Genomic DNA, 13,368 nt, shown 5'->3' with positions numbered 1-13,368 from the left:
TGGTCCTTATCTGGAGGCAGCAGAGAGGTAAAGGAGATCTTTAAAACTGCGCAGCGGACGGCCACTCCATAGGCGTATCCGTTTTGACAAAATGCAACGTAGATTTGTGCTAAGAACTCAGGCAGCAGAGACTGCAGCCTCCTCCCTGCTCATGCTGGAAGACTTTTTCTCCCAGTAATGAGAGTGCCGGGTGAGCAGGCGTTCCCCGCCAGCGCTGGCAGCAGGACAGCTTGTGCCCGGGATGGATTTTTCTTCATTGATTCTAATCTTCTTCCTGACTGTCTGTCTTGGCTGCTTTGACATATTGAACACCGAATAGTCCCTGAGTAATTCTTAAACATTTGGGGATCGTTTTTATTTTTACAAGACAGTAGAATCCAATGGAGTGATTTATACATGTGCTAGAAGAAAACGAAGGGGAAAAAAAAAAACCCAACAACAACAACAAAGTGGTTTCATTCTGGGAATAAACACAGACTCAGTGACGATTAAGAACAACACCAAACAAAAGGTTCACGCCCAGTCTGCAATAATTTCATAATTTCTTAAGGATGCACAGAATCATGTAGCGATGCACAGTAAGGCATAAAGGGCTTTCACAGCTCCGGCTTCAGCCATGATTGATGAGAAAATGCTACTGGAGGGAGAAAAGGAAAATGAATATTTATTAATGGAATACAGTGTTGGGGGTGCTTAAAATCTAAGGAGATCCATCATTTCGTATTCAAGGTTGGATGCATTCAGAACAGAAAGTTCAGGATGAGGACCCCACAGCTGAACAGTAGACCAGAAAAATTCACAGGCGCTGCCGTCATCCAGACCACGGGGGACTTCCTGGAGATGTTATTCCCATTTCAGCCTCCATTTGCATCAGCTGAACAGGGCAATGTTACATGAGTTATCACTCCAGAAATGCTATGACAACAGTTGCCTTCACATTTTAGAACACCCAGAGCTATGTGGCCTGGTCATTCACCCGGAAATTAATATATCATATCTTCGTATTTTCTCTGTATACGGTAGTTATAGTCTCTGTGCTGGCAGCTTGGGAATTATTAGCAAGATTTTTTTTCTACCATGACTTCATCTGTTGTCCTTTGCGCCTTTTAAGTGCAGTTTAGCCAACCAATAGCACCTTTTCAAATCCCCCTGCATATTCTCTCCCCTTCCCTATCCTTGCTCTATTTAGGTTGGTGAGTTAGTTAAGACTCAGAAAAGACTGTTTCCTCTTGGTGAAATGTTACTCATCTGACCTTAACATCCTAAAAAAAATTGAAGTTGGAAATCCAAGGAAGGCATTGTGGATCTCTTCTGTGATGGTATTATTTCTCCATGTAAGCAGCTTGTTCAGACAATTAACAGTAGTGATACCGTGGCTTGTTGTTTTGACAGGGAAGGAGAAATTGACTGATGGCATTTAACTGCCTAATTTAACTTAAGGTATTGAAGTTGTAATGGAAGTTTCAGTGTGTAGACTTCAGCTAATGGGTAGCCCCCAAGCACATCACCCCTACCCACATAACCATAGGTACACAATGTCTTCAACTTCCCTGGCTTCCTTGGGATCTACAGTGCTTTACTGTAGAATGTGGTAGTGATGGCTTATTGGTCTCATAAATCCACCTACACTAAGATTTTGAAATCACTGTCCTGATAGATGGTCTGGGTCTTTAGACTGTCACTCCTGTTATTTCTGGATATGAGTATTTCTAGGTAGCAAATCTTGGACTCCAGGGGCTGGCTATTACTGGTTTGTTGTATATGTTATGCCAGAAGAAAATTTGCTATTCTGTTAGACAGTATGTTTCAATTTACTTTAAACCATTGATTCTACCAAATCCTCAGCAATAGAGGTGGATGGATTATCTGTTGGCCATCTCTGGAAGAAGACCAAGAGGGTATGGATTGTATTGTTACTTCTTTTATATCATGCACATTTCCCACCTCCCAGTACAGACTGGGTGGTTTGGTCCCTAGGAAAGGGCTGGATCTAAAGCAGGTATCCAGCAAATATTTAATGGGCTAGTTAATTTATAAGTTTTTTATTTGGATGAAAAGCAATATTGGAGTTTTATTCTGTCTGGAGAGGAGGATTCAGATCTACTGATAATTATGCAGCAGTGGCCAAAAGGTATGTGTTCAGGGAGGCTGCACATCTCAAAGGATAGAGTTTAAAAAGCCTCTGAGTTGAACAAAAAGATGAATGATCTCTGGAGGGATTTTTCTGGCTTGGCTACAAATAGAGCCAGTGAGGAAGAATGATGAGAGATGAAGCTAGAAAGGGGTAGTTAAAGGCAAGACCCAGAATATCTTGGTATTTTCTGGTTAAAGACTTTTAGCTAGGTCCTGTAAGCAATGAAGCATTAAGGACTTAAGAGGCCAAATTAAATAGATAATGCCTGATCTGATTTGGATTTTAGAAAGCTTACTTTAATGTTGTAGATGGAATGGAAGGTGGCAATAGTGGAGGAAGGAGGAAATGATAGAACAGTATTTCCATAAGCTAAGACAGTAGGTATGTGTTATGACTTAGTTGTGTCTCCTGAAAATTCTTCTGTAGAAGCCCTAACTCCTGGTACCTCAGAATGTGACTGAATTTGGAGATAGATCCTTTAGGTAGGTAATTAAGTTTAAATGAAGCTGTTTGGGTGGGTTTCGGTCCAATCTGACTGGTGTCTTTATAAGAAGAAGAGTTTAGGACACAAGAGACACTGGGGATGTTCATGTCGAGAGAAAAGGCCATGTGAGGACACAGCGGGAAGGCGACCGTCTGTAAGTTAGGGAGAGAGGCCTCAGTGGAAACCAAACCTACCGACACTTTGATCTTGGACGTCCAGCCTCCAGAACAGTGAGAAAATACATTTCTGCTGGTTTAAGTCCCCCAGTCTGTGGCATTTTGTTACAGCAGCCCTATTCTCCAGAGAAACAGCACCAACAGGATATGTCTGTCTGTCTGTCTGTTTATCTATTTATTTATTGTAAGGAGTTGGCTCACACAATGATGGAGGCTAAGAAGACCTTGTAGTTGTCAAGCTGGAGGCCCAGGAGAGTGGATGACGTAGGTCTCAGTCCAAAAGCCAACAGGCTGGAGACCCAGGAAGAGCCAGTGTTTTAGTTCAAGGTCAAAGGCAGGGAAAGGCTGATGTCCCAGCTTTGGCAGTCAGGTAGAAGTTTCCTCTTACTTCAGAAAGGGCCAGACTTGTGTGCCTGACTGCTGGGCTCATCCTCCTCTCTCTTGTTCCCCTGCACCCTATTGTGCTCACTTTCTGCCCTGCCATGCCCTGCTCTCAAGAGACACAAGCCATCTCCCCCAGCAAGCGGCCCCAGCCTGCCGTGGAGGAGGGCGGCACACGGCTCCTCTTTGCCCAGCTCTTGGATCACCTTACCACCCCGACCAAGGGGTCCACGCGCGCCACGGGCTGTGACCTGTAAAGTGCCTGTGATTACATGGTGCCACCTACGCAGAAGGCCCTTGTGAAGACCAGCATTCAGATAGCTTTCCCTTCTGGGTGCCTTGGAGGAGCAGCTCCATGTTCAGGCCTGGCTGCAAAACACTTCATGGATGTAGGAGCTGGTGTCATAGATGAAGATTACAGAGGAAATGTTGGTGTTGCACTATTTAATTTTGGCAAAGAAAAGTTTAAATTCGAAAAGGGCAATTGAATTGCATGGCTCATTTATGAAAAGGATCTTTTACCCAGAAATAGAGGAAGTTCAAGTTTTAGATGAGAAGGAAAGGGGTTCAGGAGGCTTTGGTTCTACTGGGAAGAATTAAAGTTTATGCCAAGAACAGAAAATGAGAAAATGTACTTTTTCACTGAAAATAAAAACTTTGCTTAAAGTGAAAAAAAAGGGGGGGGGGCAGCCTTTCTGTTCTTTTCAGGCCTTCAACTGATTGGGTGAGGGCCACCCACATTAGGGGGTGCAGTCCACTTTACTCAGTCTGCTGATGCAAACGTTAATCTCATCCAGAAACACTCTCACAGACACACCTAGAATAATGTCTGGACGAATATCTGGGCACCCCGTGGCCCAGTCATGTTGATACACAGAATCAGTCATCACAGCAACCCTAGCAAACTACTGTATGTAGCAGTAGCCCATGGAATGCATTAGAGGAGATGGATTTGAGAAATATTTTAAGTGGTATTATAAGGATTTGGTGACTGATCAGGTGCAATGAATAAAGAAGAGTGATTAAGTCAATAATATCTTCAGTATTCCTACACCAGATGATTGAGTGGGGGATGTGCAGGGGAGACACAGTGCATGTGCACATACACACACACACACACACACACACACAACACGGAGCAACTTCTATTAGATGTGTATAAAAGTTAAGGGGGAAATTGAGATTTAATCACTTACCCAGAGTTCACAATTTTTTGTAGCTATTAGGAGCGAAGCTGTTCAACAGGATCTTTGTAAACTAATAATACAGGTAAAAGTGATGCATTGAACTCATGAGACAGACCTTGAGGTCTTTAATAAGAACCTTTTAACTTATTTTGCATAGATACTATTTTTTTGTTCTGTATTTTTTCTCCCCCGGCCCACATTGGATCAGAAGCACTGCATTAGAGGGGAGTGCGAGTGTATGTATGTGCTTTGATTTGCATGCAGGAGGGAGTTCCAGTCCGGTAGATTAACCATATGTAAAACTGACTGTCAAAGCCTAGGTTTGAGGGAAGAAAGAGCAAATCTATAGGAAATGGTACATGAACTTAAAGGCACAAAGATTTGGCACCATTTTGACCAGGAACAAGCAGACACACACTGAGTGGTCTAGAAGTCATGGGCATTTGGTGTCTGAGTCATCAGTGAAAGGTTACATGTGATGGCCAGGTCTACTATCTAATTAGGTGGAAAAATAATAGGTAGGTTTTGGAACCAATCAATATATAAAAGAGGTTTGCGGTGAAACTCAATTGTGATGGTACAGCCATGGGCAGGGGAGTGAAAATGTTGACGGGAGTCCCCTTGTGATGGGGCAAAGGGACCAGAGTGGGGGCAGCAGGATAGGAGGGAGACTTGCACTCATCCTGGAGCCCCAGACCTCCACGAGCAGCAGCTGCCTCCTGCTGCACCTGCCAGGTGAGATGCTCATCTGCACAGTGTCTGCTCTCAGTGGTGCTGCCACCATCAATTGCTTTTCTCTCCGCAGTTTCCCAGCCCACCCTGATGGGGCTTGGCTGGTGGAGGTTGGGAGTTGATGAACTTCAACAAGTAGGAAATTATGGGGGAAATAAAGCACATCCTTTCCTAAAAGGTTTTACCTTTCCTTGTTATTTCAAAACCTGTAACTTTACACTCAGTCCAGTTGCTCTTCAGGTGGTCTCTTGGGTGAAATGAATTGGTTGGCAAAAGGGTGCCCACCTGTCTATTGAGAGATTAATGGCTTAGTTTTGAGAAGCCAGTGGCATTCTGCTGTGCAAGGGACTGCTCCCTCTTTGATCTTTAATCTGTTAGTACAATTGCAAGTGAAAACTCACAAAGAATTGCATTGCAAGCCATTTTGGGGTAGAACTTACATGTGATCCAGGGAGGCTGGTTCTGCATAAGCTGCTGACAGCCTTTTGCAAAATAAATTTATCGTTGATTAAAGACCTATATGTGTTGGGAGTGGGTGGGAGCAGGTAGAGAGGGTAGAGGAGTGGTGAGCAGATAAAAATCCAGGGTGAATCATTTGGCTGTTTAATGGAAAAGGTGATAGCAATATTTGTAAGAGTTTGTCTCCACAACACACATGCATGGAAGTGTTTACCACATGAGTGAGCGTGGAAGCAGATTGTGCCCTAGTCGAAATTTCAGATGACTGCAGCCTTCGCTGACCTTGACTGCAGCCTCATGAGAGACCTTGGGATGGAAGATCTGGCTCCACCATACCTGGATTCCTGACCCTGTGAGATAATAGTTTGTGTTAAGCTGCTAAGTTACGGGGTAGCTTGTTACACAGCAGTAGACAACTAATATACCACCTAAGATTTTTGGATAAGCATAATTTAAGCAAGGGGCTATGTCCATTACAGCAAAGAGATTTCTGTTGAAACTAGGAATATTCATTTTCAAATTATTGTCCCCATCTCCACCCCCACCTCCACCAGCCCAGGATTGCACACGGCCCTGGATAAATTGCTATACCGCATCATAGTTTACTCAGGTTGAAGAAGTAAAGTGATGGTCAAAGTTATTGATTTCAAAGACTCCTTAAGAAATTAGCCCCAATCATTACAGTGAATGGTACCCAAAGCTGATAAAGAACCAGTTAAGCCATACTTTTCAGCCCATTTAGGAAATCAGGTTAAATAAACCATTAATATGAATGAGCCCTGCAATGATAGAAAAAAAATACAAATTAAAGCATAACAGCTTCTTTTTAAAGAACCTCTCTTTTTTGTTTGTTTGTGTTTTTTGTTGTTGCTGTTCCCACATCCAAATATGACAAATACTTCCTGGCACTTTTCCTGCTTGGGGCTTAGGATGGTCAGTGACCCTGAGGCCGTGGTAATAGTCACACTGTTTATTTATTACTCTTTAGACTCAGATGGCAGTCCCAGGCCTTGGAGCTCTGGACAAATTTGTATGAGCATCTGGCCAGAAAATGACTCTCCTGCTACCATGAAGCTAGCTGGCTCAGGCACCTGCTTTTTTTTTTTTTTTTGAGTATGAATGATGCTCTTTTTCTTTCTTGGGGGCGAGGAGACTGACATCCTACTTAGTTTAGAAAACGTAGTCTAGAACCATGCCGTCCTATAGAAATGTCCAAGCCACAAATCCTAGCCCCATATGTAATTTTAAATTTTCTAGTGGCTACATTAAAAAGCTAAAAAGAAACAGTTGAATTTAATGTGAATAATATATTTTATTTAGCCCAATATATCCAGTGTTTTATCACTTCAACATGCAATTGGCATAGAAAATCATTTATGAGATAGTTCACATTCTTCTTCCTTTTTCATTCTAAATCTCGCAGTAAGATGTGTGTACTTACAACACGTCTTCGTTCACACTACCCACATCACAAGTGCTCAGTAGTCACACGTGCTTGATGGCTAATGTACTGGGCGAGGCTGGTCGTGAACCTGTGCAGAGCAGCCCCTGCCTCTCAGACTGCCTGGGACCCACCTTCACGCCGCTCTGCAGTCTCCTAGTGAACTCCCGCGTTCTTTCTGCCCCACGGTCTCCCTGCTCTGCGCCCTCCTCCTTGGCCAGCTCTTTCAGTTTTCCAGCTTTCTCGTGCTGTATGACCCGCCTACACTTGAGGACGATGATTCAACAGCAGGTTCTTCGGCTGCTCCTCTGAAGCTCTCTTTTGAAACAGGAAACATAATAGGATATACATTATGGCAACATTCAAACTGTTCATCAATTATCCATTACATCTGCCATCTCCCTTCTCCCAATGGAGGTAACTATGTTATTACCAAAAAAGAAAAAAAAAATCTTATTTTAATTATAATCCAATCAGAAGATGCATCCATTATGTAGAATGCTTTGGCATGTTCTAAGAATTTAATTTTTGCACAAATAGTGGAGCAAATGCTGCAGAGAGGAAGGGGCTGGTTCGTTCGTTTCCTTATTAATTCAGTCATTCAAAAAATACATACAGAGTACTAGCTATGTGGAGGCATTGTGTTTGATGGGGGACACAAAGTTATACAGATCGTGGCCCCTGCTCTTAGGAAACTCACGGCCGAAAAGTAGAGCTGAGCCCTGAGCAGATGCCCAGCATGGCCACCTGCCTCCACAAGGGTTCTAACTAGGGTGATGGGGAGACATCTTGGAGGAGGCGAAATCGTGCTAAGTATGGAAGGCGTGGGTCGGCTTTTGATGTGTCACCGTGGATGAGAAGGGAGAGGCGTGGAGAGAATTTCAGAGACTGGCATGATAATATGACACAGAGAGGTAAAACCATACATTGAAAATATGTGCAGGGATGTATCTTTCTGACAGGCTGAAATGGAGAGGGCTGCGAGGACCCTGTGTGCAGTCAGGGTGCACAACTAGGTCAGGCCAGATCCTGGGGGGGCTTTCGTGCTGGGCCCGGAGACTGGATCTCCTTTTCTTGGCTGGGTGGAGCCAAGGAGGCTTCTAAGCGGAGCTGTAAGAGGATCGGAGCTGTGCCTCTCGAGGGTGGACCTGAAATGCGCATGCGTTTGTGCCCAGGACTCTAGGGGGAGGAGGTGGCGGGGGAGGGCTCTGAACACTTTGTCTCTCGTGGGAACAAACAATATTAAAGTAATGGATTTATGCATTTTTTGACCTTTAAAAAATGGTATTTTCAGCAAACTTCCTCCTCCCCACCTCGCCCTCGTTAAATATTTCATCTCAACTGGAAAATACCCACAACAATAATTTTTTTTTATGGTTTTAGCCTTTCAGTAATAAACCAAAACAAACAGTGGGGAGCTTAAAAGGCCTTTCAGCTGAGAAAGATGAAAGCAGATGCCTCTGGTTTAGATTATTGTTAGAAAGCACTAGAGTTTTTTCTGGAAATCCTGTGAGGAAAAGGGAGCAGGAGGGAGAGCTAGTGTCGTGGCCGGCCTATCCCTGGCCTGACAGTGGGGCAGTGCTTCTTGCTCGGCCAGCGTCTGTACGTGCGTGCGTCCAAGAATCGCATTCTCTGAAGTGGGATCCTCCTTCCCCTCCCGGCGGCTAGAACCCTCTTGTCTTCCAAGCTGTAGGGAAAGCCCCAGGGAGGGAGACAGAGAAATGGGTACATTTTGTCACAACACTATTGGGGAAGCAGCGATGCCTTCATGCCGTAATGAAGCCTAGAAGGCATGGTTTCTTAATGCAGCCCTTTGCTTGGACTGTTGACTTAAGCCCGTTTGTCACTCTAACTTTGAGTTGTCCAGAGCTTCCATTTTTTAGCAACAAGCAAACAGGCACTCCCTGTCTACTTAGACTGTTCCTTCCCACCAGCCTTTGTTCAATCCATTCCTTCCACCTAAAAAAGCCTGCCATTCATCTATTCAGACATTTGTTCAGCCAACACTTAATGAGAACCTGCTGTGTACCAGAACCCAAGGATTCAGAGACAAATAAAATGATAGTTTTATTTCGAAAGTGCACGGGCAAGTACACAGGTGCTAAAATACCTTGTGGCAAGTGCCATGATTGGTGTTGTCTTCAAGGCTATGTGGACACCCAGCCTGTGGGGTCAGGAAGTCTTCCCAGAAGGCAGGGTGTCTTCTTAGTTAATGACTTAGGAGCTAACGCCTTCCAAGACCTATCCACATTCAGCACATCTCCCTTGACCTTGTGTCTTCTTGTTCTGAGCATTGCCACTTGTCCCTCATGTGCATTTTTTTTTTTTTTTTTGGATTCCACATATCAGTGACATCATGGGGTATTTGTTTCTCTCTCTCTCTCTGACGTATTTCACTTAGCATAGTGCCTCCAAAGTCGATTTGTATTGTTGCAAATGATAAGATTTCCTCCTTTATCATGGCTGCATAATATTCCCCCCCGTGTGTGTGTGTGTGTGTGTGTGTGTGTGTGTGTGTGTGTGTGTGTACACATAACACTTTTTCTTTATATTCATTCATCAATCAGTGGACACTTAGGTTGTTGCCATGTCTTGGCTGCTGTAAATAATTGTGCAATGAACATGGGAGTGCTTATAACTTTTTAAGTTGGTGTTTTCTGTTTTCTTCAGATAAATACCCAGGAGTGGAATTAATGGATCACACAGTAGTTCTATTTTTATTTTTTTGAAGAACATCTATGCTGTTTTCTTTAGGGGCCATGCCAATCAACATTCCCATCAGCAGTGCACAGGAATTCCCTTCTCTCCACATCCTCACCAACACTTGTTATTTCTTGTATTTTTGATAACAGCCATTCTAACAGGGTGAGGTGACATTGTGGTTTGAATATGCATTCCCATGATAATTAGTGATGTTGAGCACCTTTTCGTGTACCTGTTGGCCATATGTATGTCTTCTTTGGAAAATGTCTATTCAGATTCTCTGCCCATTTTAAAATTAGATTGTTTTTTTGCTGTTGAGTTGTATGAGTTCTTTGTGTATTTTGGATATTAATCCCTAATCAGGTATGTGATTTGCAAATATGTTCTCCCATTCAGTAGGTTGCCTTTTCATCTTGTTAATGGTTTCCTTTGCTGTGCAGAGACATTTTTTAGTTTGATGTAGACCCATTTGCTCATTTTTGCTTTTGTTGCCTTTGCTTTTAGTGACAAATCCAAAAAATCTTCACCAAGATGGATGTCAAGGAGCTTACCACCCATGTTTTCTTCTAGGAGTTTTTTGTTGTCATGTTTATTTATTTTTGTTCTTATGTTTACTTTTTTTGACTGTTACCTGTCTCTTTTATTGGAATAAACAATGTAATGGGCTTATGTATATTTTGATTTTTTAAAAGAGTAATTTCAACAAACTTCCTTATCCCCCAAGTCCTTGTTAAATATTCTATATCAACTAGATAGCATATGATATCATTTGGGGGAGGGGTGTCCATTAAGACTGGGGAGGTTATATAAGCCCATTCCTTTATACATCTGTTTAATAATCACATTTTAAACACCTATATGTTTTATGGTACTTAACGTGTGAACAAACAAATACAGTCCTTCCCTCATAAAGCTTATATGATAGTAGTAGTATAAGCCAATAGGTAAAAATATAAAAAACAAACGAGCAAACAAAACTTGATAAGAAGCACTATGAACCAAAATAATGAAAAACAAAGCTTTTGGGAAGGTGGGCCTGTGATCTTTCTTCTCTCATACTGTGCTTGTTTTCATACATATATATGTTGGCTGCCTCCATGGTCCACAGGGAAAATTTGGTGCTGAGGGATGCAGTGCACAGGCTTCTAGATGTGGCTCTGGGCCACACAGGGGGCTGTGTTGAGACTGAGTAGCAAGCTTGGATCTGCTCCTAGGAGGCTTGCTGGGTTGATGTCAACTCTCAAGGTGTCCTGAAGCAGGCACCTAGGTGTCCAGAGCCCATGGAGGTCCCCCCTGCCCGGGGCCATCTCACTTCCTCAGAGCCCTGCACCCTTTCCTGCAGGGTATCCTGCAACATCCCCATGATCCTCCTGTGCTTTTCTTATAAACATAGCATCCCATGAGCAGAGTTTGGGGCCATTAGAGACTCCAGCCAAAAAAAAAAAATGAGGGCTGACAGCTTTATTTTCGGACAAAGAGGTAAAAACTAAAAGGAAAACTTTGTGCTTTAAAAGGAAGTAAATTTAGGTGCTGGGGAGAGGAAGACTTAATGTAGGATGAGAAAGCAACACCCAGCCACCCCCATAATGACCAGAGCCTGGTTTCAAATAGACTTCTCTCTTTCTCTGAGTGACGAATAGAAACGGCCAGGCAGGCTACCTTGAACAGTGAGGAATATTTGCCATTTGCTTGGGGTAGTTGGTAAAAGAACCACCAGAATAACTCATCATATTAATCCAGTTTATGATCTTCTGCATCTGGTGGAAGACTATTTTTTTTTCGGTCTTACTGAGGTATAACTGACATGTAACATTGTACTTAAGGGCACAGGATAATGATTTGATATATGTAGAGACTGTGAAATGATCACCACAATAAATGTAGTTAACATCCATCACCTCACCTAGTGACACCTTTTGTGTATGTGTTGAGAACTTTTAAGATCTATTTTTTTTAGAAACATACAAATATACAGAATAGTATTGTTAATTGTAGTCACCAAGCTGTACATTATACCCCCACAACTTATTTATCTTATAACTGAAAGTTTGTGCTTTTTTAGTTTGTTCCTTTTGACCACCTTATCCTTTTGAAATCTGTTTGAAGAAAGGCTTTAAATGCCCCTTGTTCTTTTTTTTTTTTTTTAATACAACTCAAAAGCTTTAGCAGTAAGCTGTGAAGGTTGAGGAAATTCCAGAATTTGGAGAGATGTCACACAGTTGGAGGCTGCAAAGAGCAAGACATTGTGTGCAGTGACATGCTCAGCGTCCCTGCATCACTCTCAGGACCCCAGCTAGGGTCCACCTGGACTGGGCCCAGATGGAGTGGCGCGACCAGCTGGCCCAGCAGTCAGCCTTTCTTGTGTGTTAGATATGAGATGTGTGCAGCGAACCATCCAACAACCAACCAACATGCTTTAATTGGCGCCTGCTGGGTGCCCTGCCCATGCAAGATTACCACGGGGTTCGACAGCCCAAACGAGTGAAGGGGACACCACACTCTCGCAGGCATTGTACCCCAGAGGGCTTGCTGGTGGCCGAGCACCTGCAGCTGGCCTTAGTGGTTCTTAGAGATAAGAATTTCTAGAGGTTCTTGTAGGGATGGCTTCTTGGATCCCACCTTGGGAGATTCTGGTTTATTGGGTCTGTGTTGGGATCTAGACACCTGAACTTTTGGCAAGCACACTGGGACGGTCTGCTGTATGGAGCTGACACAAGTTTGAGACGCCCTCCTTCATGCAGCTCAGGTCAATCTTTTTTTTTTTCCAATCTTCTAGGAACTTTACTTTTTTAAACCACTTTATTGAGATATGACTGATACATAAAAGGCTGTACATATTTATTGTCTACAACTTGATGAGTTTGGGGATAAGTATACAACTGTGAAACCAATAGCACTATCAAGGCCAGAAATATAACCATCACCTCCTGAAGCCTCCTTCTACCCCCTTTATTATAATTACGATTATTATTTTGTGGTAGGAATGTTTAACGTAAGATCTACCCTCTTCGCAGATTTTAAGTGTACAGTACAGTTTTGTTAGAGGTAGGCGCAGTGCTGTATAGTAGCTCTCCAGAAGTTCTTTGTCATACGTAACTGAAACTTTACATTCTGCAATCTTCATCTCCACATTTCCTCCTCCTCCCAGCCCCTGGCAAGCACCATTTTATTCTCTGCTTCTGTGAGTTTGATTATTTTAGATTCCACATACAACTGAGACCATACAGTAGTTTTCCTTCTGTGTCTGGCTTATTTCACTCACCCTAATGCCCTCCAGGTCCATCCCTGTTGTCACAAATGGTACGACTTCCTTCTTTTTGAAGACAACCTCATCTTTGATGGGAGTAAATGCTACAGAGTCCCAGGAGCAGAGCTTCTGGAGCCAGCTTTTTACAGAGTCCAGCCTTTTCTGGGCCTGCTGACCTACTCTGGTCCTAATTCCTCCATCTGTGACCACCCTGAGATGCTCAAAGTCAGTGTTGGCAAAGGGAGGCCTCAGAAAGTGTCCCCTCCTTTGATACAGAAAGGAGACCAAAGGGGGGCTTACTGAAATACTGCATTATTACAGTTATTACCAATATTTAAAATTACGATCACTTATTGAGAGCTACAGTAGGCCATGTGCTGTTATAAGCTCTCTGCTTCTTTACTGTATTTAATTCCAACAACTA

At 43.1% G+C, this 13,368-nt stretch overlaps 1 protein-coding gene and 1 pseudogene across 15 annotated transcripts in view; both read left to right on the top strand.

Annotated features, from left to right (window-relative positions):
* The window catches only part of LOC123614968 (uncharacterized), a 501,406-nt gene that overhangs the window by 400,399 nt on the left and 87,639 nt on the right, over positions 1 to 13,368 (top strand). The window lies entirely within an intron of this gene.
* On the top strand, positions 511 to 5,467 carry LOC141573398 (deoxyuridine 5'-triphosphate nucleotidohydrolase, mitochondrial-like; annotated as a pseudogene).

Source organism: Camelus bactrianus, chromosome 15 (assembly GCF_048773025.1).
Source record: "Camelus bactrianus isolate YW-2024 breed Bactrian camel chromosome 15, ASM4877302v1, whole genome shotgun sequence".
NCBI classification, from domain to species: Eukaryota; Metazoa; Chordata; class Mammalia; order Artiodactyla; family Camelidae; genus Camelus; species Camelus bactrianus.
Note: the sequence above shows the minus strand (reverse complement) of the source record. Positions and strands in the feature narration are given on the sequence as shown.